At 36.9% G+C, this 25,210-nt stretch overlaps 1 long non-coding RNA gene across 1 annotated transcript in view; it reads right to left on the bottom strand.

Moving 5' to 3' along the window:
* The window catches only part of LOC119525739, a 102,299-nt gene extending 77,905 nt beyond the window's left edge, over nucleotides 1–24,394 (bottom strand). Inside the window, exons 1-2 of the long non-coding RNA XR_005215009.1 lie at nucleotides 24,350–24,394; nucleotides 10,267–10,346 (exon numbers count right to left, since the gene is read on the bottom strand). This is a non-coding gene — a long non-coding RNA (uncharacterized LOC119525739). The remainder of the gene's footprint in view (nucleotides 1–10,266; nucleotides 10,347–24,349) is intronic.
* Nucleotides 24,395–25,210: the final 816 nt, after the last annotated feature.

Raw genomic sequence — 25,210 nt, 5'->3', positions numbered from 1 at the left:
GGGTTAGCTTCTGGTTTCCATTGCTTTCTTGAAATATCTCTGGGCTTCTGTCTTAGCTTCTCTCTCTCAGCTCCTGTGTATCCTTGCTTATTCTCCCAGGGCATTTCTTTCTAAGCATCTGGGGGTTCTCTCTTAGCTACTCTGGGGCAAACTCTGGATTTCATCTCTTAGCTTCTCTGCTGGTTCTGGTTTCAATGGCTGTCTCCAGATTGTCTCTGGGCATTTTCTCTCTAAGCATCTCTGAGCTTTCTTCAAATTGTCTCTCTCAGCTGCTTTCTCAGCTTATCTTCTTGTTTCTCTCTGAGCGTTTCTCTCTGCAGCTCCAAGCCTCCGGTCTGTGCTGACTCTGAGCTCTCCCTCCCTAAGTTGTCTTAAGGACTCCAGTAAGCTAATTAAGACCCACCTTGAACGGGCAGAGTCACATCTCCATGGAAACAACCTAATCAAAAGATCTCACCCACAATAAGACTACCCTCACAAGATTGGATTAAAAGAGCATGGCCTTTTATGGGGTACGTAATAGATTCTAACTAGCACATTAGCAAGAGTAGAAAACTGTCAAAAACTGCCATCACAGACTGCATTGCTAAATTGTAATATAATCATGCAGCTGAATATTATACAGCAATAAAAATGAAGAAACCTCAGCTACACATAGCAAATTCTGAAACTAAAGAAGATACATAAAACTATTTAGAGTATATCATAAAATAATTTTAAATAGGCCATATAAATCTATATTATTCATGTAGTATAAGATAGAAAATAGTTTAGACAAAAAAAAGCATCACCTGAGAAAGAGAATTGCTTTGTATTAAAATTTTCAATGCAACTTAGAAGTATAAAAATTTTTAAATTTGTATATCCCTAATAACATAGCCTCAGAATATATAAAGCAAGAATTAATAAGACTATAAGAGGAAATAGACAAAAGCACAAACAGCAAGGGATAGTTACAAAAATTCTTTCTCTAATTGATAAGACAAGGCACTGAAAATATTAGTAAAGCCAGAGAAAATTTTAATAATGTTATTAACAAAATTGAGCAAATGGAATTCAAGAATACACACATTTTTAAAATAAAATAAAATATAATCTGAGCCATAAAATGTTTTTCAACAAATTCCAAAGGATTGAAGTAATATGGTATACCAACCAGGATTGGTCAGGAAAATAGAAAACATATTGGTGTTTGAGAGCTGAGAAAGCAAAAAGAGGATGCTGAAATAACACCAAAATAGTAACTGCAAGAAGCACCTACCACCATAGGCTGAACAAAATACGAGATTTGGAGGGATGAATCATGGAGCTGGGACTCAGATCTCTGAAGATGAAATATTGCCTGAACAGTGCCTCAAAAGTGGTCATGGTAAGACTGATTCTGGCAGTACAAAACAAGCTGGAGACTGGGACCAACTATTGCTACTGAGCAAAAGTTGTATGGCTGAAGGGACACTGACAGGCACAGCAAGAAAACAAGAAGGAACAAATCCATTGAACTGCTCCCCAGGCCTTCCAGTCTCCTGCCAATACCCCCATTGGTGAAACCTAATGGTGAACCTAACAGACGGCAAAAGAGAAAAACAACCCAGAGTAGAAAAATGGATGAGCTTGAAGCTGAGAGAAAATAGCTTTAATAACTGACACACAGAGCACACACAAGTATATATGTTCAGTAACTATAATACAATTCAGCCTGAATTCTATTACTTAAAAAATATTAGAAATTCCACATTTGGGAATAAAGAAATACACTTCTAATAACTCATTAGCCAAATGAGAAATGACAGTAAAACCTAGAACACATTTTAAATTCAATGATAATAAAGACACTATATATTCAAACAGGGAGGATAGAGCTAAAGTATTATTTAAAAGAACATTTGTAGTATTGTGTATATTAAAATAGAATAAAGGCTGAAAATAGATAACACACATTTCAAGAACTTAGAAAAAGAGCTACAAAATAAACTCAGAGAGCAGAAATGAATGAAAATGAAAGGAAATACATGATAGAGAGGGTCAACAAAGTCAAATGATGATTTTTGAAAAGACTCATTTCATTGGCAAATACCTGAAAAGACTAATCAAGAGAAAAAGAGAGGGAAAATACAAATAACCAATATTAGGAATGTAAAGATGACATCAAATATTGTAGATATTTTAAAATAATAAAAGTACATTAATAATAAATATATGCTAGCAAATTTTAAAATTTGGATGAAATGGACTAGAAAAAATATAATTTACCAAAATTGACATAAGAAATAAGAAAAACATCCATAATCCTATAACCACTAAAGAACAGAATCCATAATTACAAAGAATTCCACAAAGAAAATTCTAGACCCAGGTGGCTTTACTGTAAAGTTCTATCCAACAGTCAAGGAATAAATAATTCTAGATTTAAACAAACTCTTCTAGAGTATAGAAGAAGAAAGAACATCTTCCAGTAAAAGCTGTTACTGTGTCTCCTGTACTTTTAAAGCTTTACCAGGTAAGAGTGCTCTGAATCGCTTCCAACTGCAAACATATGCATCCTGTGCTTGAGAATTTCCTTCAGAAGAACATTTTGCCCATGTTTGTGGTAGTTCAGAAAGGCCAGGGAATTAACACCTTCCACTTCACCACACCCACACTGCCAGCATCCCTCAGGTAAAGACTGATGGGAATATGTACATAAATAACCTAGTTCTTTGGACCTGGAATGGAATAATTCTGAGGTTTATATGTTAAAACTGTTGCCTTGATTTTTTCACACAGTATTAGATTTCAGTTGCCCATTGTGGAAGCTGGCTTAATTACACTCTTTTTGGCTGTTTCCCTTCCCTGTGTCATTTGCCCATTTCCTTTCCAGAGACCCCTGCACCTACCAAAATTACCTATACAAATCTGTATCCAAGTCTCAGAGGCTTCTTCTAGGAGAGCCACACAAAAACGACATTTCATTTCTTTTTGTGTGAGACTAACAATACTTTAATCCCAGACTGGACAAGGACATCTCAAGAAAAGATAGTTATATTGAAGTCAATCACTGAACAAAATTTAGCAAACTAAATTTAGCAACCCATAGAAAGGATAATACATAAAAATCAATTTGTGTTTATCTCTGGACTGCAATGTGAATGTAACATTAAAATATCAGTCAGTGTCTTTGGCTATGTTAAAAGATTACAGAAAAATATGATCATATTGGTAACTGCATGAAAAGCTCTGATATAAAATACACATTCATAATTTTAAAATTTTTTAGCATACTGAGAAAAGAATTCTTTGATTTGTTATAAGATATCTAAAAACCTACAGCATCAAAGTACTTAGAGAAATTGTCATAGCTTTCTTTAATGATGTTGGGAAAGCCACAAGGATGTCTACTATGATCAATGCTATTGATCTTTTTTTTTGGACAACTTAACCAGTGCAGTAAAGCAAGTAAAAGAATATAAACTAAAAAAGTTTGGAAAAATAAACAAAACTGTTATTATTTGCAGGTGATAATTTATGCTATACAGACAGATGATAGGATAGATAGTGATAGATTAGATAGATAGATAGGGAGATTATTAGAATAACAGGAAAGTTAGGCAAGTTTCTGCATACACAAATGATGTGTGAAAATACATTGTTCAATATACAGGCACAAGGTTTAGAAAATGAAAACAAAAGATACCACTTAGAATAGTATAAAAAATAAAGCCTTAGAAAATGTTCAAGACCCTTGTGAAGAAAAACATTAAATGTTGAGTGGCATTTAAAAAGACTCAAATAAATGGAGAAATATACCATATTCATGAATTGGAAGATTTGTGTAAAGGTGTCAATTTTACCCAAACTTATTTATGGATCCATTGCAATCAAACATAAATCCTGAAGATTTTTTTTTTTTTAATTTGACCTGCTAAGATACAGAAGTGTGTGTACAAACACACAACATCAAAAAAATCTAAACAACTCTTAAAATCTAAACAACCCTTAAAAAAATCTAAACAATTCTTAAATTGGAAAAACCAGCCTTACCAGATACCAAAACTTACTTTTAAAACTATAGTAATTAATATAGAGATAATCAGAGGTATCTGAGGAACATAATAGTTATAAAAGCATCCCCAAGCATGTATGGATACTTCACATATGACACTGGTGATAGAAAAAAAATGACTTTGCTAATTGATCCAGGTAGGAAAAAAAAAAAAAATGTGGCCTCTACTTTACACCATACACACGAATAAATTCTAGCTGGATTGAAGACTAAAATGTGAGAGGCAAAACTATAAGATTTAGAAAATATAGGAGAATGTCTTCATTAATTTGGAACATCAAGGAATTCTTAAGACATAAAAACTCTAACCATAAAAGAAAAGATAGATAGATAGATAAAACTATAATAAATCTTCAGACTTCTGTTCATCAAAACTTAAGATAAAGAGAGGGTAAAGACAATTTACAGTATAGTGCCAGATATTCACAATATATATATATACAACCGTATCTAATATCCATAATATATTAAGAATGCCTGCAGATCCACAAAAGGAAAACAAAACCAATGCAACACAAAAGTGAGCCAAAGTTTTAAAAGAAGAAATAAAATTGGTCAATAAGCATTTCAAATAAGAAATTTCATTTGTAATTGGGGAAATGCAAATTAAAACCACAGTGAGATACCATCATGCACCTATCCAATTGGTAACAATAAGAGCACTAAAATCTCACACACTGCTGATGGTAGTGTCAAATGGTATAAGCATTTTGGAGAACACTTGTATATTTTCTAGTAAAATTTCTAGTAAAATTGCTTACCCTATGACCCGCACAATTATTCTAATTATCCTAAAGAAATTTGTCCTTATATGGGCTAGGATATATAAGAATGTTCATAATGACCTTGTTGTTATTAGTCCCACTTTGTAAAATGTCCACCAATAAAACAAATAAACAAATTTTATATATAGCAATACAATGCAATACTATAGAGCCAAAAAAGATGAACAAACCAAAGCTACAAGCAAATACAAGGATTAATTTCACAAATATTATGCTGAATAACAAAGCAAAACAAAAATAGTCCTACAATATAATTTCATATATGTATTTAGAGATGCACACATAGACTACAACTATAACAGAAAGTAAATGATTGTCAAAACTTAGGATAATAGTTGTCTCTAGAAGGCAGAGAAAGGGATAGCAATCAAGGGAAGACACATGACATGCTTCTGAGGTATTGGCAATGATTTACTACTGTTTCCGTGGTAGTTACTCAGAATTGTTCTTTAATCTCACACATAAATCTATGCACTTTTCTGTATGTGATATCTCATGTCATATCTCATGAGGGAAACAAAATAAACTGAGATAAGAAAAAGAAACTTCCTGACAAATTTCCACTTCTTCATTCCAATCCATTTTCATTTTTCCTCTACCACTCTGTCTTTGGCTTATTTGAGATAGCTTAGAAGAATTTTACTTTTTATTTAGGACTACTACTGCTACTGTTATTATTATTAACTATTTCTCAAGAGGAATAAAAATGGTTTCTATTGTGTACAACCAGATAATCTCAGCATTATATTTTCCATATATCTTCAGCACTAATCTGATGGCTGGTATATGAGACATAAGTCCATATTCATCAAAAGAATAATTGAACAGAGCTAAACAGAGTGAGAAAAAAGAAGATGTTTGTGAAGAGGGATTTGTCTTTGAACAATTTAATAGAGACAAGTAAGATGAAGGAAGTCTAAAGTTTATCAAGAAGCTTGAAAGAACAGACACAATTGGAAAAAAGGACTTTTGAGTAAGCTTCATGTTTTTATTAGAGGAGTATGTCGAAATTAAGATCCGAGAGGAAGTGTATCAGATCCTAATTTAACTATTGTACCATCACCCATTTACTTCTTAGGCTTTTATAACAGATTTACTGAGGTATAATTCACATACTACAAAATTCACTCATTAAAAATGTACAATTCAGTGGTTTTTAGTATATTCACAGAATTTTGAAACAACCACCACTATTCAATTTTAGAACATTTTCATAACCCCACAAAGAAACCCCATGTCTATTAGCATTCAATCCAAATTCCTCCTCCTCATCCCTTGGCAAATACTAATCTGTTTTCTGTCACTATGATTTGCCTACTCTGGGAAGTTCACATAAATGAAATCACATATGGTTTTTGTGATTGACTCTTTTACTTGCTGTAATGTTTTCAAGGTTCACCTATGTTGTAGCTTGTATCAGTACTTCATTCATTTTTATTGGCAAATTATATTCCATTTTTTGGAGATACTGTATTTTGTTTATTCATTCATTAGTTGATTGCCATTTGGGTTGTTTCCACTTTTTAGCTATTATGAATTGCTGCTAAGAATATTCTATGACAAGTTTTTGCATGGTTTTCATGTCTTTTGAGTCTACACCTAGGAGTTCAAGTGCCGTGTCATATTTTAACTCCATATTTTTCATTTTGAAGAATTGAAAACCTGTTTTTACAAAGTGCCTGCACCATTTTACAAACTCATCTGCAATTAATGAGGGTTCTAATTTCCTTGCATCCTTGCTGACACTTGCTATTGTCCATAATTTTTGTTTTAGCATCCTTGTGTATGTGAAGTGGAGTCTACTAGAGGTTTTGATCAGCATTTCCCTAATGACTAATGGTATTGAGCTTATTTTCAGGTTCTTATTGATGATTTGTCATATTTTGGGAAAAAAAATGTCTATACAAGTCCTTTACCCATTTTTGAATTGAGTATTTGTCTTTTTAATATTAAGTTGTAATGGTTCATGTTATGGATACTAGGCACATCATCTATTTGATTTATAAGTATTTTCTTCCTTTGTGTGGGATGTCTTTTCAATTTATTGTTAGTGTCCTTTGTAGCACTAAAGTTTTTAATTTGATGAAGTCCACTATTAAGAATTTTTCTTTTGTTGCTTCTGCTTTGGGTGTTATATCTAAGAAACTATTGCCTAACTCAAAGTTCCAAGGATTTACCCTATGTGTTCTTCTAAGTGTTTTATAGCTTTATCTATGACACTTAGCTCTATGATCCATTTTGCATTACTTTTTCTATATGGTATGAGACTTAGTCCGATTCTTTCCTTTTGCATGTAAATATCCAGTGGTCCCGGCAACATTTGTTGAAAACACTATTCATGCTGCTTTAATTGCCTTGGCACCCTTATCAAATTTAATTATCTGTAAATGTAAGGATTTATTTCCAGACTCTTAATTCTTTTCCATTCATCCATATGTCTAGCCTTGTGATAGTACCACACTGTCTTGACCACCGTAGCTTTGGGACAAGGTTTGAATTCAGGATATGTGAGTTCTCCAAATTGTTGTTTTTCAGCATTCTTTTGGCTATTCTCAATCCCTATATATGATTTTAGGATCAGCGTGTCAATTTATGCAAAAAGTCTTCTGGGATTTAGATAGTGATTTTAATCAGAGTTTAGGCCTTCTAGCAAGAAGATCAACCCAAGGTGAAAGAGAAGTGAGGGGCCTCTCTGTCTTTTCTGAGCCTGCAACTTGTCCTAGGCTTGTCTTGTGCTCCTTTGTGGCCTTAGGAATTCTCCTTCTTACAGGATATTGGATGGCCCCTTTACTTCATATGATATAGATTTTCCTCCTCTCCTGGGTGCTCTACTGTATGTCATAAAACCTGTAATACTTTGCTCCAGGCCATTTTGACTTAATTGTTTCTTACACTGCTTTAGGTGTCCACAAGCTACTTTTGCCTTCAGGAGTTTCCTGGTTTAGTCTTTCAAGCTACCACCTGATAGATTGGCACTGAGATACAGCCACCCCAATATGCACATAGAGGTCACTCTGCTCCCTCCAGAACACAGCCAAAGACCTACAATGGGAGCTCAGGCTGGTTCCACATCATGCCCTGGAGGGATGGGGCCAGCAAGGGTGCCTTGAGCTTCTCCAACCACTTCTTAAAACAATTTTTTTTTTTTTTACTGATATACAAAATACAAGGAAAAGAAAAACATAACTTTTAGACTGTCACACTTGCACATTTGAAGAGCTGAACCATTAAACTTTGTTAAATTAGATTTGCATTCCAGAAAGTTGAGACAGTAGGAAATCAATAAAATGATATAATCCAAACCTCAAGTTTCCATTATTGACAACATGAAATGATTTTTTCTTATAACTGAGTGACATCCAGTCTAGTTGTGATTAAAAGTCAAAAGATGAATTTCTAAAATATAACTGTGGAATAGATGATTTACTCAGGATCTAAAGACCAAATTTGTTGGGTAATTTTGTATGTGATGATAAACTATTCTTTGTTACAGTTCATTAAAAAAATCACTCTTCATTTTAACAGACTTCTAGCAAGCACAGTCACACAAGATGCCACCCTCTATATCCTGAACTAGAAGAGTGTAGTTTGGTTTTCTAGCATGTACCCCAAAAGTTGAGGCTAGAAAAGAAAATGTGCTGTTTATTCCTTCTCTGTGCCACACAGCATAGCTCCTATCTAAATGTGGTTTCCCAAGGGACAGACCCCATAGAAGGCCCTAACCCTCAACACCCCACTGGGGAAAGCCTTGCCCCACCCCATCATAGCACCCCAGTCTACCTTTTGCCCAAACATGAGGTGGCAGAGGGTATGGATCCTGGAACCCTTGTCCGTAACCTGGGTTCTATCAACACACCAGTTTGGAAGGACAGTAGGAAATAAAAACAGCCTTTCTAAACTTCATTTTGCAGTTAAACTGCTAAGTATGCTGCATCTTTCCAGACTTGTCCCTACGTAATCTCCGGGTACCTACTGAGATGCAGGTGACCCATTCATGAAATTCTTCAAATGAAGAATGAATTGAAGGAATTCAGCTGAAGGAATTGACCTGAATAAATGAGACCAATACTTCAAGGGCTTTTTGTTTTGTTTTTCAAGGGTGATGAATTTGGGTTGACCAATTCACATTACCTCACTGTGTCCCCCTAACAATTGCTGGCATACACTAATAAAGAGGTTGTTTTGGATTCAGGACTCAGTTCATGTCAATGGCACAGAAAAATGCTCACTGGCTCCTTTAGGGTTCAAAGTTGTAATCTGGCTTTATTAGCACTCGGTGATAATTATAACGCAGGAAACAGAACACAGATATTCCCTGTTACAATGTTTACAGACCACCTTCCACAATTTTGATTAAATTGGGCAATTCAAATAACCAAACATTAAATAAGAAGGAAAAGAATTCTTATTTCTGTGTCTTCTGAGCAGGTAGTGAGGTATGCAGTAGTAATTTGGGGGTGAATTTGGGGTTCCTTAGCTTAAGGCTCAGTTTTGCCTGGTAATCATGGAATAATGCCTCATTTACTAAGTGGCCATAAGGTCAACCAGGCAGTAAAGGACATGGATGGCACTTGAGGAAGGTGGAGTAAATTAAGGAAGCTCACTCCTTTTTTCCTTTTTCTTATTATCTCCAGTCCTAAGAGTATAGAAAAGAAAAACTTAGAAAACATAACAAAATGAAAAATAACTAGAAAATCTGGGGTCAATCTGGTCTTAGTTTTGCTGATTGTTTCCTGAAACTGCATTTTCAACTACAATTAACTTGGAGCATACATGAATGAGAGTACTTCTCTAAAGCAGTATTTACCACCCCACCCCACCCAAAAAAAAGAAAAAAAGAAAGAAACAAAGAAACATAGTGTTTTTAAGGGAATAAAAAAGTGCTGACTGAAATTAAAGACCTTGGAAGCTCCCTTGGCATCAATTTATTGTAGCTAGCACAATTAACCAGCAATCTGGAGAATTAAGTATAGAACACCAACAATTATGGCCAGTTCAGACAAACCATAGTATGTGCTCAATTTAAATTAGTTCAGATTTCTTTTTGAAACTGATGTTTCTATTCCAACCACTTTTAAAGCTGTATTTTCTTGATTTAGCCCTTGCCTAGTTACTGCACCCCTTTAACTGTTTTCCAGAGTTTTGAGGAAAATGGATATGCCAATTTTTTTTGCTAGTTTCTCAAAGAGTTTGTGGGGGCACAGTACTTTGGAGCATCTTACTCTGCCACGTTGGTCAACTGGAAACACATGGCCTTCTAGATATTGAGGAATATGAAGGAACGTTAAAAAGTCCCCTAGGTACATCTTGTTCCTCATATTTTCCTTATAAGTCTTTGGCTGGCCTCTTATTTTTTCCTAACTAGTATCACCTCCACAGGCTGTTGTAAGGTTAAACAATTACTATTGGTTGCTTTTGACAAATGTTCCAAACCCATTTTACCTTCTCCAGTGGTTGCCAAGCTGCTGGTTTTCGCAGATCCTGTGGTTCTGAGGCTGCTGTTTTTTAAGTCTACCATAGAGCTGGGGAAGAGATATGGGAATAGGACAAGTTAGAAAGCCACAAAGCTTGCTGTTCTTATTAAGATTCAACATATTTTTTTCTTAAATAAATACTCTGGTTTGTTGCAAGCTTTTGGTTAATTTCCAGAGTTCTAAAAATGTTAATTTTGACAATATTTGCCAGAGTTCTCATTGCTGTAATGGAGGAGTGGATTTTTGAAGGCCCTCATTCCACCATTCCAGATAAGCTTTCTATTCCTCATGTTTAATTTAACAAATAAATAGAAATTTGTCACCCGAGCCCTGATAGGTTGCCCACACTTGTCCAGAGGAAAATTTTTGTCAGCTGACTGAGGATTTCATTATAATTCAGGACATTTTATGGCTTTGTACACGTGGAAACAACTGGTTCAAGATGCATTATAATGTCAGTAAGGCAAACACTCCTGCAAATAGGGAAACATAATTAGCATCTGTATGTTTAGTATAAAGTTATATGTGACTAAAAACATAAATGTGATAGGAAGAAATTAAATGAAGAAGCAAAGAGGATGAAAATTTGACTATTGAAAAAACTTGGGCACTCATCTGAAAATTGTTAAGTGATTTGGCCCAAGTTTACATAGCTAAAAAGGACAGAACTAAGACATGAACTAGGAAGTTTTGTTCTCCATCAGTGGTTCTCAAAATTAGTGTGCAGCAGAATTTCTTGGAGGTCTTGGTTCAAACACGGATTGCTGTACTACCCCCCCCCCCCCCAGAGATTCTGATCCAGTAGTCTGGGTTGGATGTAACAATTCTGCATTTCTAACAAATTCCCAGGTGTTGCTAAACCTGCCGATATGGGAATCACACTTGTGATGGGAATAGTACAAGGTACCTTACAAGATGCATGTAATTTTTAAGGATTAATAACTTCAAATAGGTAAAACAGTTAACACAGTACCTGGAACATATTATGCATTCAATAAGCATCAACTATTATTATTATCCTCATTATTATCATTACTCTTCCTCTGAAGCCTACTGTTGGTAAGTGTTGAGTGGTGTGCTGATTTGTATAAATATTGTGAAAAATTTTTATAGAAATTTTTATAGAAAAGACTATGTTCTTTGGGGGCAGATTGATTAATCTTTTTGATTATGGTTTGACCTCTTGATTGGATGCTGCCATGGAGATGTGACCCACCTAACTGTGGGTAATACTGTTGATTGGATTATTTCCATGGAGCTATGGACCCTGCCCATTTAGGGTGGGTCTTGATTTAATCACTGGAGTTGTATAAAAGAGCTCACAAACAGAAGGACCTCAGAGCAGCTGAGAGGGACATTTTGGAGAGCAGCTGAGAGAGACATTTTGGAAACAGCCATTGAAACTAGACTTTTGCTAGCCCAGGGTTTGCTCCAGAGAAGCTAAGAGAGGACAAAACATCCCAAGAGCAACATTTTGAAGAATGCACAGGAGCTGAGAGAGGAGCTGGAACACAACCCAGGATCAGCAAATGCCAGCCATGTGCGTTCCCAGCTAACAGGTTTTCCAGACCCCACTGGCCTTCTTTCGGTGCAGGTATACTTGTGTTGATGCCTTAATTTGGACATATTCATGGCCTTCAGACTGTAACTTTGTAACCATATAAACTCCCTTCATAAAAGCCAATCCATTCCTGGTATTTTGCGTAACAGTAGCATTAGCAAACCTGAACAAGTGGTAACACTGAAAAATGCTTTTTGTTGAAGTTCTGAATTGTCTAAGCCTTGTAAGTGAAACGTGTGGCCTAGATATAGCCAACATATATCTCTCCAGTCTGCTGAAAATACATTTTAGAACTCTAGAATAAAAAAAAATAATAATTTTTTGAAATTACTTTTTCTCGTGAATTAGAATTTTTTTCTAAATAGTTCCTATTTCTCATGTCTTCAGATAGAGAATTTTGTGAATTTGTGCCATCATTTGACAACAATTGGGAATCATTTTTTTTCTTTATAAACAGAGAATTAATGGGGAACAAAAAATGTTAAAGCAGAAAAATAGTCTTACAAGTTTATAATTTGTCAGAACATCCTTTATTTTCTAAATATGACACTATTTGCCTACATTTCCAAAAGTTATCCAATAGCATTCAATGATAAAGAACTTACTTTGTTTTAAAGTGCTTAGTGTCAATTTTTAAAAATCTGATGCTTACTATGTGAATGGCCAAACTTTCAGAACCATTTAAAGATGTCCGAAAGCAGCCTGTGAGGCACATTCACTGGTTCTAACGATATGTTTTTTTGCCTGTTGGCTGAATTTGTCTATTAAGTACAATTGCCTGTCAGGATTATACAGAAAAAATATTTCCCCTATAGAGAGGATTACTTAATACACCCATTGTTCCTTCCTTCCTTGAAGATTTGGGGTTCAGGAGGCCACTGTCAATTCCAATTTGACCTGAGTTCTGTCTTGGAAGAACTTCCAAAAAATTATTATTTTTCTTCATGCTTATGGCTGTACCTGTTTGCTAAGTTCGAGATTGGGGTTCTAAGGGCTCTGATGCAGACCGTTTGTTGAGGCTAGGTTTGTTTCTAGCTGCTTATTAGTTTTCTGGATTTTTATAGTCTATTTTAATGTTGTCTTCCTTTCCTTCCTGTAGTTAATCAGTCAGTATTAAATTCTCAAAACTTTGCTATTTTTTTCCTTGCATTTTCTTTGAACTTCTGAAAAAAAATCCTTCTGCTTTGATGTTTCTTTTATTCATATACCTGGCATCTGTTTTCAGTATATGCAACTACAGAAAGGCTGCTACCATAAAGAATAAATAATATTTATGCAAAATAAGATTAATGTGAAAGGTTTTAACAGATCATAACAGCGATATATAGAGTCAAATTGAAGGGACAGAATCGTTCGAAGCCAGGCAAGATGGATTGTACTCAGTTACATGGACATCTTAATTCTAAAATTATAGTGTATCAGTAAGAAGAGGGTAGGTGGGCGAATCATCTATGGAGGATGAGAAAAAGGAGGGTTTAGAAGCAAACATTGGCAGTGCCCATCCTAGGCAGATGAACACTTCATTTCCTTGGCTTGGCATCCCTACAGTGGGGGAGAACAAGACCATCTTGTATTGAAAATGGCTTCATATTTTACTGGCCTCCAGGGGTAATGTGCATATAGCCTGGGTAAGGATACTTGGCTCTCTGCATTTCTAATAAGTAATAAATGACTTGGCTTACTCTCTGTGGCAACAGTACCAGGTTTCTGAGCTGCAGTGCTGAGAGTCAGCTATGAATCAAATAAATGTTCCCTGGTGATTGCCAGGTTTAGCAAATAGATTTGCAGGATGCCCAGTTAAATCTGCATTTCAGATAAAGAGTTAACAGTTTGGAAGATACAAATGCTAAGGAATTGTTCATTATTTATCTGAAATGCAAATTTAACTGGAAGTTCTGCATTTTACTTGGTAGCCCAACCTGGTGAGGACCTGTGTAAGTGGCCACTGACCTAACTACAAGATACTCTTCATGAGCACAAGTCAAATGTTTGAAAGTGTAGCAATGCCATGCCCTTCAGAGGGCTCAAGATTCTTTCCCAACCACTATGCACTTTGAGCTTCGTGGCAAGTATCTGGCTGACCTTAGCCACTATGCATTGATCCTCATGGGAAAAATGAGGCCCTCTGATTTCTGGCCTAATATCTTACCACAGAACTGCCTCTCTTAGTAGATGACCTATTGCACATCATTTCATTAGCTGTATGCCTGTTATCCTTTGACTCTTACCTGAACTCTCTCCAGCATCACTTATAAAAAGCCAGTCATTTCATTAGCTTCCTGAATAATTAGGAGGCATATTAAAATATAATATGTTATTATGTAGTAATATATATATATAGTATGTAATTGTGGGAATATAACAAGTGAAAACAGTGGCTCAGAAACAAATATGTCCTCAAGTGAACTTTTGAATTTGGCAAACCTTGGCTTCAGCCCCCTTAAATATGTTTTTTTTTCCTAATTCAGGAGTTCTTTCTTCTCTACTTAGCCCCAAGTACCGAAGATTCCCTTGACTACTGTTCCTACTTTTCTTTCCAAACCTTATCTCAAGGAAACACTCTTTAACCCAAGTCATCTGAAGTAAAAAGCACCCAACATTGGGCTTAAACTAAATGAATGAATGAGTGCAGCTTGCAGGCAAGAATGAAATGGCACTTCTCTGTTTTGGATGAGGTTATTTCAACTCCTGTGCAATTATATGCATTTGATCTTTAAGATTAAAGCTTTTAAAGACAGAAGCTTTTAGGAATGTTTTAAACTTTCTTTAAAAACTAGATAGATTAACAGACAGATAGGGAAAAAAGTACCCAAAACAGTGAATCCTGTCTGAGTAGGGGGCAAAACAATGAATCCTGTCTGAGTAAGGAGCATGACACAGAAGAGGACAGTGTGATTCAGCTCTTTTGCATGACAGTACAATTAATATGCAGTCAGCAGGTCTATTGAGAAGCAGGACTTGTGGCTTCAGTGTCTGAATTCTGCCCCTGATTCTTTTGACTCATTTTGTGACTCTATGCAACTTATTAACTTCTCTTTATTCTAATATCAGCTGCTGGAAAAGAGATTTAATAAGACACGATTCACAGGAGGTTATGATCCTGAGTCATTAATGCAAGAATCTGTAAAGAGAAAATATTATTAGCTGCTAGAGAGGGGGTGATAAAAGTAATTCTGAAAGAGAACATTTAGAAATCTGGAGACAGTAACAAAATAAAATTTGTAATGCCACAATTCTGGTTGAATAAAGCTTGGAATCAAGAACTGGAGTTAATGGAGACATAGGGAATGGAGAGCTGTTGTAGGGAGGTGAGGCAAATCTAAGCCACTTGCTCAGAGCAGGATGGCTGTTTTCAGTTGCCCCCACCTTATGCCCTTCCCCACTTTGCATCTTTCCCTATATTTCATACACTCCATTCTCCTAAGTGCTTTATCACTTTCTTTTTGCCACCTGCTTTTGTTGCTAATGCTGCCAGAATGCGATATACCAGAAATGGGTTGGCTTTTACAATGGGGATTTATTAACTTACAATGTACAGTTCTTAGGCCATGAAAATGTCCAACTCAAGGCATTGACAGGATGACACCTAGACTCTAAAGAACGCTGCTGGGATCTGGGACACCTCTGTCACATGGGAAGGCACGTGGCTGGCATCTGCTGGTCCTTTGCTCCCAGGTTTAATGGCATTCAGCTTCTGACTTCAGTGGCTTCCTCTCTGAGCTTCTGTGGGTCCTCTCTTAGATTCTCCATGAGCATCTCTTAATTTCATCTCTTAGCTTCTGTATGTGTTTTAGCCTCTTATAAAGGACTCTAGCAAGAGGATCAAGACCCACACTGAATGAGGCGGGTCGCATCTCAATCAGAATAGCCTAACCAGAAGGTCCCACCCACCCACAATAGGTCTGCACCCACAGGAATGGATTAAAAGAACATGGCCTTTTCTAGGGTACATGACAGCTTCAAACTACTACATCACCTAAGCTTAAAACCTGTTTTGTGAAACTTCATTTGTACTAAAACAGAAATAAAGCCTTAAGTTGAAAAGGATATTATTTTATCAGCTGACACCAAAATTCTTTTTTTGGGAAAGGAATTTTTTAGTTTAGTGTTTGAGAGAGAAAGGTGAGGCCTGCAAGAACAGGTAGGAAGGAGACAGCTAAACTGCTCTTCAAAGAAATGTGGTTGTGAGCTGAAGGAGAAATTGGGGAGGGGTGCAGAGAGCAGCCGGGAGAAAAGCCAGGGTCTAAGTAGAAATGACAGAGATAAGTTTTAGAAATCGAGATATCTAGTATTTATCCTTAAGCTACTCACATCGTTGTGTTAAAAAACGACTCTCGCCAAGGCGTTTTGTGTTTGGTCTGCATATGCGGAAATGAGGGATGTGGGTCTAAGTGGCAGGCCCAGGTCATAGCAGGTAGAACAGAGACAGCTGCTGAATGAAAGTAAGATGATCCATGAACTGAGTTAATCCAAAGGAAACAGGCTTTTGAAAGTAAAATGACTTAGAAAAACCATAAGCTATCATTTCCAGAAAGATGGCAAAGAATAAGGTTTCTACCCAAAACAGGAAGGGGTTTGAGTCAGTTTTACAGCAATATCTGCAGACTGGATACTTCAGTGACTCTAGTATGTAAAGGTGCCCTCAGACCCTTCAAGGGGCTGCGTGATGAGACAGAAAGCCAGGTACCCACACCACCCGTACATCTTCCAGATCTGCTCTCACCTGCTTTTTCCCGTGATAACTCCCAATAAGTTTTCCTTTGAAGTTTGTTTATTCTGCAGGTAAAAATATTAGCTTTTAAAAATTTGCAAAATGTAAAATCTCAGTGCTTGCAGAGGTATTCCTGTTTTAATGCAGATGAATTAAACTGATGAGGGTTTTATAGGATAATTCCAAGAATTTCAAGAACAAGTCATTTCATGGAGATGAAAGAAGCTGGAAAGTATGCTTGAGGCATTGCTGGCAAATGGCAGGGATGGGAGGAATCCTCAATCAGAAGCCTGGAATTTGAAGTTCTCCCCAGTGGCCCAAGACATTTCCTGGAGGGACATTTTTGAATATTTTGGAAGAAAAAAAGAATAGATCTTAAAAAGAAAAACTGAAAAATTTGGATGGGATGGGTGGCCTTTTAACATTGTATTCTGTCATAAGAATATCTCAAAGACCTTAAAGATTCAAATATTATTGCACTGTCCAAAGAAACAGAGACCATGACTTATATTAAGAATTTCTTTTTTAAAGAAAAGTTATTGCATTTTGCTGTGGAATGCTGATAAGTTCTTAAGTGAGATGTAGAGATACCTAGAAACTTCTCTTCAAAAAAAGAAAAGGTATAATTTTTCACTTAAAAAATTAAGATTTTCTTCTTGTTTCTCAATTTCCTTCAAATTGCTTTTTAAAAGGCTATTGAACATTTTAAAACTTCCTTTGTTAAAGGTGATACCTTTGAGAACTAAGTTCCAGATTCTCAAATTTCTCTTCCATCATTTGCTGCTGGTAGAGAAGATTCCCTCATTTCTAAAAATGATTTTTAAATGACAGTCTTGCAGCTCATTTTTAAATAGCCTCTTTCCATTTCTGAGGAATTGCTTTTGGAGTTCAAACAAAATGAATCACCCCTAAAAAAATCACAAGCCATTTTTATGCATTATCCAGTGCAGAAATTTAATTTAATGGCACTAATATAGAGGCGCTCCTCCATGCAGAAATTTTAAAAACCGGTTACTTTACTTTTATGACAGCAACAAGTTGATATCCCCCAGCTCTTCCCCCTCATTTTGTAGACCTGAAAGCTCAGGCACCATCTGTTTATATGGCATGGTCATGTTAACCAGTTGCAGTGTTGGGACCAGAATCCAAAGCCAGAACTTTTCCCACCATATCTCTGTATGGTGTGCTTTATGCATATTACTTCTTTTTCCACTTTGGATATGAGTAAATTTTTATCCAAATAACTAACATTCACATGGAACTTTACAATGCCCAAAGCACTTTCTCATCTTTATGACCTCATCAAGGATTTCTATCCAGGCCACCTGGGACAATGCAGGAAGATGTAGGCAAAGACTCTAGAGACCAATTCAGAAAAATCAAATCATGGATTGTTAGGCCATGCAATCCTGAGCCAGGAAAGGAAATTATAAATCATGAGTCAATGAAAAACATGGTGGTTGGAATCTGGTAGAGGGAAATTGGAAATGAGAAGGATGACATATGGTGAACAAGGCAGACAGAGGTTGTTGTAATGCATAATGCAATGTGATTGCTCCAGAATGAATCTTCTGGACATTGGACTGTGGCTGCTGCATCCCTGTTAACTCTCGCCCTGCCAGGACAGACTCTTACTCTCGCTGCTCTCACACGAAGTGTAAAGTCTGCAAGTTTTATTATTAACCCCCACACCTAAAGGGATATAGACACTGAGGTCCTGGTAGGCCAAGCAATCGTCCCAGATCATTCAGACAAACAAATTGGAATTTAAAACTAGGTTGCCTATCTCCAGTCATTCCCACTGTACCACAGAGTAGGAAAGAAAGTTTTCTCATCTAATACAATCTTATCTGATGCCCCATATAAATCTGTACAAAAAAAAATGCAACATGAGTAATATCTCTATTTTTTACAGAAGAAACAAAAGACTTTCTTAGCTTCTTGCCCCTCCTGTGTGCTCCCATAGCAACCTATTATAAGTCTTTCATAACTTTTGTTACTTCCTTGATTATTTCTTTGTTTCTACTAAATGCAGGGAAAACAGCATTGGTGGGAATGTGACTGAGAGTGAAGATAACCAGGTCACACAGGTAGACACAAAGCTTGAACATGAGCCCATCCTCAGAGTCTTTTACTTCAGGTTGCAGTATCTCCACAAAGAATCCAGCTGCCCACACTACAGCCAGAGCCACTTCATCCATTGGCATCATAAAGCATAGTAACTATGATCTATAAACTTTTTTAAGGGTCTACAAAATGTTTGAGATCTGGAAAAACATATTACTAGCTACAAAACAATAAAAGAACACTGCAAAACTGCAAACAATAAATGTTTTAATTAAATAGTGATAAAATATAGCATGCCAACCAAACAACTGCTACAATTCTTACAGAAATGAATGTGCAAATTAGACTTCATCCAGAACCTGAGTCTCCCAAAGGAAGAATGCCTTGGGCCTATACAGATCCTAAAAAGGCCCTGATTGCCACTTTAAAAATCAACCCTATTTGAAAAGATCAAAACAACTCAGATTAAACCTGGTAATAGAAAGGAAGCAGTGTGAACAGTCTTTTTTTCTCTCATTATGAGTAAAGCAGCTTCTCCTTCTTCTTATATAACCGTATCTGTCAGGATTGGTAGCGCAGCATTTGGTGAGGTTGTCATGTACTATTTGTGGCTCACTTAATCCCAGTGTTCTCTGCGGATAGGTCTAACAGTGAGCTGTTTCATCTTGGTGTTTTTTGTGAAATTTTTTATTGAATTACCTTTTAATCTTTTGCTATACAGGGTGTTGGGCAAGCAACTTAGCAGCTAGCTCATTGTCTGTAATGGTGTTTAGCATAATAAATGAGAAAACTGATAATATTTGAAATCTGTGTTCCAGATGACACCCAGATAGCTAAAAGAACAATTAGATTTTAAGGATGTTATCAATTTTCTTAGTGAGAACTAATTTTAATTCTACCTCCCTATATACTCCTACCCATGGAATAAAATTTGTTATTCTTCCTTTTCCTTAGACATTGTGATAATACTCAAAGGTGCTCTCTGGCATTAATGCGGACAACACAGTGTCCTCTTATGGTTCTTATTAACAATGAGAGTTTATTTTATTTAGCCACAGTAAAATCCAATGATGGGTAATGACCATACTTTTCTCACAATCTGTCAGCCCCCTATTGGCTACCCTTCCCTCCATGATTCCTTCTCCAGGCTAAACTCCCTAGGCCATGATTTCAGTCATTCTCACCAACCGCCTCAACACCCTAAGCCCTTGGTCCTTCCACTATACAAACATCTCAATTCCCTACCCTGCATCTGTCCCAGAATCTGTCACACAGGTCAACCAGATATTACCGCAGAAAGTCACTCAACCCATCTGTTGTTCCACGAAGTTACCACTTTCAATCTGCCTTGGGATATACTGCTTCTCTTAAACCCTTTTATTTATCTGCTGTCAGCTGCCTAGCTCAGTTCTCTCAGTGTCTACTTGAAACTTTCCTTCCATTCAAGTTCCTATCCCAATACTCATTCACATCAAATAGCCCAACTACTTCAGTATCCACCTCAGGCACAAACCATCTCAAGTTTCCACCCCAACTTCCAAATAGAAATCCATCTATAGCCACACCTTCCCACTTCAGTTTCTGAGGAAAAGGTGTCACACAACATTTTCATGGTAAAGCCCCACGTGTGTTCTTCACTGCTCCCATTCTTTCATTCCTTCGTATGGCAGGCACTGAAGTTGCAACCAAATGACATATGGACCACCTGTTCAAAGTGCAGCAAGAGGGAAAGAGAGGAGAATACACACAGGTAACATAATACACGTCACCACTTCATCCATTGGCATCATAAAGCATAGTAACTATGATCTATAAACTTTTTTAAGGGTCTACAAAATGTTTGAGATCTGGAAAAAAATATTACTAGCTACAAAATAATAAAAGAACACTGCAAAACTGCAAACAATAAATGTTTTAATTAAATAGTGATAAAATATAGCATGCCAACCAAACAACTGCAACAATTCTTACAGAAATGAATGTGCAAATTAGACTTCATCCAGAACCTGGGAGTCTCCCAAAGGAAGAATGCCTTGGGCCTATACAGATCCTAAAAAGGCCCTGATTGCCACTTTAAAATCAACCTATTTAAGAAGATCAAAACAACTCAGATTAAAACAACTCAGATTAAACCTGGTAATAGAAACGGAGCAGTGTGAACAGTCTTTTTTTCTACTCCAGAGTACAGGGGCCTGAAAACTTTTCCAGAGAAGGTGGTACCTGAGCCAAACCTTGAAGGAAAAGGAAGTATTAGCCTGGATGAAAGTGAAGAAAAAGACCTTCCTATGCAGGATGTGTAGCAATTACAAAGACACAGAGTCATGAGCAAGGGAGAGCTGACTAAAGCTGAGCTATCTAGGTGGAGTGGAAAAAGATGAGGTAGGAAGACTATCTAATGATCAGATTCCAAAATATGGCATACAGCCTAGGACATTTAGATTTTTATCCTGGCAACACTGGGGAGCCATTTAAAGTTTCTAATCATGGGAAAGGCACAATCACATTTGCATTTTAGAAAAACATTTGAGTGCAAAGTGGGAGATAGATGTCATGAGGATATACCTAATGGCTTGAACTAGGAGAGAGACCAGTTAATAAACTTAGAAATAATCCAGACCAAGAAATGCAATAGAGTGAATTAGTGCCTCACTGCCTTGCAGCAGCAGCAGCTGGGGCACCTTTGTATGGTCACCAAGACCTTCAAGCATCAGGCACCACTAACTTTACAATCTCTGCTATGGATGTGGATGCCTTTGTGAAGGCTCAGCAGCACATATCACTGCCAAAAAGCAGAGATAAGTACAGAAAAATTGTAAACCCACAGAGGAACCAACACTATCCTGGATTTCTTGATGTCTGGAAGAACTGACCAAGTCCGTTTGTCTGTGTGTGACCAATGTAAATAAAATGTACATTCATGCATGTCTTCATAATCTTGTTCCCCATGTCCCAGTGGGAAGGAGTCACATGGATTAGAGAAAAAGCATCTGTAGGTGAAGTTCCCTTCTATGCAAAGTGACTGCAAGCACTGCTTTAAAGCCACAGGATAAAGAAGCAAAGCTATGCTTTCTTCTCTGGGGCAATTTAAGCTAGCAGAGAGGCAATTACTGCCTATAGCAGAAGAAAGCTGTCCCCACAAGTAGGCAGCTGGGGAGCTGTGAATTAGCTTTTCAACACCTGAAGCACAAGTTAGAGAAAGTTAATAGTTCTGCTTTGAGAATAATAAGAAAAGCCCAAGGTTAGATGAGGCCCCTTTCTTTGCAGTAATTTTGCACATTTTAATAATTAGTAGTACATCAATATTTATGATATCGCAATAAAGAGGCATATTTGGGGGGAATGTTTGATGAAGTACATATTCTGTTCACCATTGTTCATGATTAAAAACAGCCTTGTACCAAGGCAGGCTCTCTAAATAACATGCATATTGGCTGGGAGAACTTAGGCCGCTTCTTAAGTGCTGGCCGTGTAACCCCAGATCTAAAATGTGATGTTCATGTTAAACTGCATGTGCATTTCACAGTGTGAAGCTCATGAAGACTTTATAAGTGTGTTTTTAAAGACTAGGAGGTATCCCTGATATTATCTACTTCCCTGCTTCTCAAACTTTAGTTGCATCTGATTCAAATGGTGGGCTTGTTAAAACACAAATTGCTTCTGGATCCCACTCCAGGTTCTGAGTCAGTAGATCTGGATGGGGCCCTGGTATTCTGCATTGCTCATAAATTCCCAGGTGATCTGATGCTGCTTGCCTAAGGGGCTATGCTTTGAGAAACATGGTCTACTAGGTATAAATCAGGGTCCTCCATCCAGGTGGCACTTGAGAATCACCTGGTGATATTTTTAAAAATGCTAATGCCACCAACCTAAAAGAGCTCCCAATGAACCAAAGCTGAAACAATTCGAACAAGAAAATAAATAATATAGTTTTGAATTATGAATCAAACCAGAAACAAAATACCCATGACTCTATACTTGTATGAATAAATGACTGCATAAATATAGAAATGTGGGAGAAGACAAATTATCCTTACAAAATAATTACAGCCAGGAGGTGGATCTTAACTCCCCTTTTACTTCCCCTCTGCCACTGAAATGACTTGCTTCCAAAGAAGAGTATGGAAAGAGGGGGTGAATGGGAAGCAACTTTATGGTGGAGAAACCTGGCAAACACTACCTTAGCCAGATGATCAAGGTTAACAGCTTCAGTGATCAGTCATATTGATAGCATGTACCCATGATATGATGTGATGAGAAGGATACGTCACCTCTGTTTAACTCTCCCCCAAAACTCCTAACACCAGTCTAATCATGAGGAAAACATCAGAAATATCCAAATTAAGGGACATTCTTCAAAACACCTAGCCAACACTCCTCAAAACTGCCAAGGTCATAAAAACCAAGGGAAGTCTGAAAAACAGTCAAAGAACTGAGGAATCCGGAGACAAAGACTAAAGGTAATGTTGTATCTTGGATGGGATTCTGGAACAGGAAAAGGACATTAGTGGAAAAACTAGTGATAGCTGAGTAAAGTTTGGAATTTAGTTGATATTAATGTACCAGTTCTGGTTTCTTAGTTGTGACTAATGTACCATGGTAACTTAAGACATTAACAATAAAGGAAACTAGGAAAGGACCATATGGAATCTCTCTGTACTATCTTTCCAACTTTGTAAATTAGAAAGTAAAATCAGAATTTTTTTTTTTTTTTTTTTTTTTTTAAAGAGAATACGAATGCCTGAGATCTACCCCAATGAAATCAGAATTTCTGGGGTGGGACCTAAGCATTAGGATTTTTTAAAGCTTCCCAGGTTATTCTCCTATACAGTCAGAGTTGAAAAACACTAATGTAGATAGAAATGAATTAGTGACTCTCCCTCTAAATCCAACTTTCATTTGGTCATTATGTTAGTGCTGAAGCAATTGGCCACTGTTTGCATTTCTAGAGAAAACATCTGCTTCAGTTTGGATTAACCAAATTCTGCGAAGTGTTAATGCCAGGCACTTAGAATAAGGAAGAAAGTAGAAACAGAATAAATTCATATAATGGATTTTAAAAATTACATTCCAGAGTATATCCTGAAGTCTTCTCCTCTATCTAATTCATTCTTTTACCATCTCTAAAATTTCCGTAAGAGAGAATTATTGGAACTGGGGAGAATTTTGTGACAAACAGAATTTTTAGAATTAGGTAATTACAAGACATATCCTCTGTATCTGAGGAGTCATGTGTAACTGAGTGGTATGTCTATGTGGTATGCCCGTGGAGGTCTATATCCCAAAGCATAAGCTTTTTCTTTTAATTCCTGTAATTTTTTTAAATGAATTAAGCCCATTTATAGCATTTGTTTCATTTCTTCCATCTCCGCAGTATGTCAATAAATTGCCCCCCCAGTTATGTATTTGCTGATACAAAGAATAATCTTAACTATCTGTCACTCAAATAAGAGGAATGTTTGAAAAAGACATTACATCAGTAAAGGATCAGGTGACTCAATTGGCTGTTTAAGCACATTCCAAAAAAAAAAAAAAAGCTCCCTCTTCAGCAGCAGCTGCATGACCTATGGAACGCCATGGGGAAAGGAAATCAGAGGCTGGAATTCTGCCAGTGAAGTGGAAAACTGTTCTTATCCCTGACCTGGAGGTGCCAACCAGGATCCCATTCCACCCCCTCCACACCCTTTGCTTAATATTTGTAAATTGTAAACTTACTGACAATTTGGAGAGAAGGATGAAGTCAGCAACTGGCAAGACCACAAGTAGTAACAGAAAGTCTGGAATTTGTTGTAACCACTGCACGGTTCATTGCATCACGAGCAAACAGAAACATAGAGAGTTACCAGGGAGTCATATCATATAAAAAATAAAGGTCCAGAAACACAAAGTACCTTTATCATATTTAATGTGTACTTTATTTCTTGTAAGAGAGTTTTCCATAAGCTTCAATTATAAAGTGCTAGAACTACAATTTTAGAGAACACCAGCATGGCTTCTAGGCATTCAGAGAGAGAGAAGAAAAAAGTCAAGTTGTTTTGCATGCAGCAAATTTGTTAAGCAATTTTCATGCCTTGTTCAAGACACTGTCTTAGGATTCTGCTCCCTTAGCAAACCACATGAACACCCCAATCCTGCTTTCAGGCAGGATTAGGCCAGAAGAGGACCATCTGGTTCAGGGTGACTCACTGCTTTCCTCTCCTGGATATCTGCAATTTGGACCCAGAAATTCCAGCTAGTATCGTGGGAATTTGAAGGGTGCTGCCCTCCATGTGCATGCAGAAACAGAGGGAGGCTGTCTAGAGAAAGGCAGAGAAATGAGGCAGATGCTCAGGAAGAGGCCCACAAGGGAACATGTGGTAGATTTGCATGCGAAATGGACGCGGGAGGAGGAACAAGAGGGAGACAGAGACTGACAGCGATTGAGAGAAATCCATGGAAACTGCCTTGGTCCCTGACTGCTTCCTTCTTGTACTTCTTGCCTGGATTTCTATAGGTTACCTTCACAGGCTAATAAAATTTATTTATGTTGTTTGTTTGTTTTGTTTTAATCCAATTGAGAAGCTGAGCACAGTGATT

The sequence above is a fragment of the Choloepus didactylus genome, chromosome 1 (assembly GCF_015220235.1).
Source record: "Choloepus didactylus isolate mChoDid1 chromosome 1, mChoDid1.pri, whole genome shotgun sequence".
NCBI lineage: Eukaryota > Metazoa > Chordata > Mammalia > Pilosa > Megalonychidae > Choloepus > Choloepus didactylus.
The sequence above is the reverse complement of the archived record's forward strand: the minus strand, read 5'-3'. Positions and strand labels throughout refer to the sequence as shown.